This window comes from Canis aureus, chromosome 21, assembly GCF_053574225.1.
Source record: "Canis aureus isolate CA01 chromosome 21, VMU_Caureus_v.1.0, whole genome shotgun sequence".
NCBI lineage: Eukaryota > Metazoa > Chordata > Mammalia > Carnivora > Canidae > Canis > Canis aureus.
In genome coordinates this window covers 51,123,504-51,127,528 of record NC_135631.1, presented here as the reverse complement: position 1 = coordinate 51,127,528, position 4,025 = coordinate 51,123,504, and the positions used below count along the sequence as shown (strand labels likewise).

Genomic DNA, 4,025 nt, shown 5'->3' with positions numbered 1-4,025 from the left:
TTACATGTTTGGGAATAAGGAACTGTATTTCAAATAACACATGAATAAAATAAGAAATCAAAAGGGAAATTAGAAATTATGATCTCAGTGATAATAAAAATAGTTCATGAGATGCCTGGGTGGCTCAGCGGTTGAGCATCTGCCTTCCGCTCAGGTTGCGATCCCAGAGACCTGGGATCGAGTCCCACAGCAGGCTCTGCAGAGGGAGCTTGCTTCTCCCTCTGCCTATGTCTCTGCCTCTCTCTCTATGTCTCTCATGAATAAATAAATAAAATATTTTTTTAAATAATAAAATAAAAATAAAAATAGTTCATATTTAAACATGTGGGATGCAATTAAAACAGTAGATGAAAATTTTCAACCACATTGCAAGTGTCAAAAATGTATTAGAAATTATTGTAGTGCTCACTTCGGCAGCACATATACTAAAATTGGAACAATACAGAGATTAGCATAGCCCCTCTGCAAGGATGGCATGCAAATTCATGAAGGATACCATATTTTTTAAGACATAGTGAAAGGAATTATAGGGGAAAGGAGGGAAAATGAGTGGAAAAATTAGAGAGGGTGACAAAACATGAGAGACTCCTAGCTCTGGGAAAGGAACAGAGTAGTGGAAGGGGAGGTGGGCGGGGGGGATAGGGTGACTGGGTGATGGGCACTGAGGGGGGCACTTGACGGGATGAGCACTGGGTGTTATACTATATGTTGGCAAATTGAACTTCAGTAAATAAATAAATATATACATTTATATAGAAATATAAATATTATAAATATTTATTTATAATAAATATTATATATATAAAGAAATTACTATATAATTGTTTTGAGGAATCTACCCTAAGGAAATAAATAACCAAAGATTCAGGTAATAGGGGCACCTGGGTGGATCACTGGCTCACTCTGTTAAGTGTCTGCTTTCGTCTCAGATCATAATCTCAGGGTCCTGGGATTCAGCCCTGCATCAGAGTCCTTACTCAGTGAGGAATCTGTTTCCCCCATTCTCTCTGCCCCTCCCTCCCACCCCATCCCCAACCCATGCATACATTCTCTCTCTCAAATAAAAAAATAAAATCTTAAAAATATATTTTATAAAAGATTCAGGCAATATTTTAATAATAGTTCTCCAAGGTAGGGGAATAGTTAAAATATTATACTAAATCCATGGTTTTCAATACTACACAATCATAAAAAATGTTTTTTTTTCTCATATTGGAATGTATGCATGATATAAAATTAATCAGAAGAACAGACAAGATTGTGTAAATTAGTATAATCTCAACTATCTTGTGTATGTCATCAAATTTTAATCATGTTTCCTCTGAGATGTCTGAATTAAAGTTAGGGGTTTTACAAAGGAATAAATAAGCAAACAAAAAGCAGAATCAGACAGATAAATACAGAGAACAAACTGATGGATGCCAGAGTGGGAGTTGAGGTGGGGAATGAGCAAAATGGGTAAAGGAATAGTGGGAGATACAGGCTTCCAGTTATGGAATGAGTTAGCCATGAGCATAAAAGGTGGAGCATAGGAAATATAGGTATTATAATAAGGTTGGATGGTGACGGATGGCAGCTACCCTTGCAGTGAGCATATTATAACTTATAGAGAAGCTGTATCTTCTGCTGTACACCTGAAACTAATGTAGCATTGTTTGTTAACTATGCTCTAGTAATTTTTAAGGGTTTATTATTTTTAATTTTTACTACTCTTTTGCCTTTGCTAGTTTTATAAAATAAAATTTTTAATCAGAAAAACAAAAAGTTAATTCTAAATACTTGTGTTTTTGCAATGTTATCTAGTAGAAGATCCCATATTACAAGTCAGCTTTGGTGCTTTAATGAGTAATGTGCCTGGAACAACAGCAGTTGTCATGTGGGGCAGGTGTCATCTGGGGGATCCACAGGGCTCAGGCCCTTTTTGTATGCAATCGAATTGTCTAGCTTTAAAATATCAGAACTGGAAGCAAAACTATGGAGACAAGCAGTCTGTAATAGGAGGACCTCTCCCCCAACTTAACTTTCCAGGAGAGATCTGAAAAGTCTGCATCCTGTGGACCCCAGAAGGCCTGTTCCTCTCAGGCATCCACTATCATTCCTGGGTCTTCCTTTCCCTGGGACAGAAGAATTGAACAAACATCACTCAAGGTTTCTTTTCCACCCCTAACACACTGCTTTGGGTTTTCCCAATGACCAGCCAGCTTTCAGGATTTGGAAGCCTGACTACTAAATTTACAGCAAAATGCTGGACTTTGCTCGTCTGTGGCTCTAGGAATTGACCTTTTTACTGGACCACTTCTTTTTAAGATAGATTGATTGATTGGTTGGTTGGTTTTAGAGAGAAAGTGTGTATGTAGAGGGAAAGAGAGAGAATCCTCTGCTGAGCAGAGTCCAATGCACGACTTCATCCTAGGACCCTGAGACCATGACCTGAGTGGAAATGAAAAATCAGATGCATAACTGACTGAGCCACCCGGGTGCCTTTCACTTGACCATTCTTTTTTTTTTTTTTTTTTTTTGACCATTCTTTATTAAACATTGACTGGCACAGGTTTGGGCAATGGTAAACAAAAAGACTGCCCCGCGGAGCTTACAATCTAGTGGGAAAGACAGAAAATCGGCAACATGCATAAAAGTAGGTAGATTATACAAATGTCATAGGAGATAAGAGATATGGGGGAAATTCCTGTAGGGTGAGCCCGTGGGAGGAGGACATGAAATAAAAACCATTCAAATGGGACTATTAGGACAGAACTTTGTTAGAAGATGATCAGAACCATTTGACTTTTCAAAGCCCTGAAATTCTTAAGTGCCTTCCCTGATATAAAGGACTTCTAGGAGGATACAAGGGCTTATACACATCAAAGACCCCAAAACTTGAAATCCCAGATGTGTTTAAACTGTTATTTCTGGGTTTTGGTGTACATATTAGTGCCTGGCAAATAAACTCTCCTTATGGTTTCTGTTCTTTGCATGTCCTTTGAAACAGGTGAATAATTATATCCAGAAATATTTCACTTTAGTCAAACAAACCAGCTTCTTTATTTGCCATCTTTTGACAACTTTGCATTGCCATTTGTCAGAGGTTCATGCAAACAAATTTCATCCAACACACGGTACCAGAAGCCCATAAGTACTTCATGCATTCACGAATCTTCACAAAATAAAACTTCTGGATCTGGAAATAAATTTAGGTGAATGGAAAATTACTTATCAGAAAATCTAGTGCACATTTTACTCCATCAGCTAAATTGTTCCAAAACTTAACAAAAACAAAATCGTATCAGCTTTTAGCATCTCTAATACATTCCTTTATTGCAGACAGCTTTTTGAATCACATTAAAACCACAGGATTGGAGTTGCCATGAGTTGCATTTTATCAGCACAAATAAGGGTGCTTTTTTTTGCCATACAAATTAGAGCGATTATTTCAACTCAAGCTGTGATAGTTCTGGGGAGAATGATTGCACATATATTATTCAAAAAAAAAAAAAGGAAAAAGAAAAGAAATAAAAAAGAAAAGATCACAGTAGGATTCTGCAATGCAGTGCTCAGTTTTGTTTGTGTGTATGCTTTTTTTTTTAATCTAGCTACTTAGTAGTAATTTATTGCCCTATTACTTCCACACTTTGCTGAATTCAAAAAGTCTATACTTGTCATGTTTACAACTAAAGATACTCATAATCCTTTTTCTGTACTGAAACTTTAAAAATGCCACAAACCAAGCTAGACGTCATTTAAAAGCTGCTGATTACAAATTTAGAAGACTAAATGAAAAAGAAAGAACTGTTTTCTAAATTTCCATGTAGTCTGGCATCATACATTTAATAAATTCTTCAGCTGGTGCTTGTCAAAAGTGTATAGCTTTGTGCTCTGTGCTAAGGAGTGTCCAAAAGAAACAGATGCAGAGCTTCTCATAAAATGCCTTTCCTCAACCAGCAACCCGTGAATATTTTGCAAGACCAGATTAAAGGGAAGTTCAGGAATACCTGCACCCAGCATTGAAATATTTGAGTGTAGAACAG

General features: G+C 36.9%; 1 non-coding gene across 1 annotated transcript; it reads left to right on the top strand.

Moving 5' to 3' along the window:
* Positions 1–401: 401 nt before the first annotated feature.
* LOC144293537 (U6 spliceosomal RNA) lies at positions 402–505 on the top strand. The gene has a single exon (XR_013360746.1). It is a non-coding gene; the product is annotated as a U6 spliceosomal RNA (small nuclear RNA).
* Positions 506–4,025: the final 3,520 nt, after the last annotated feature.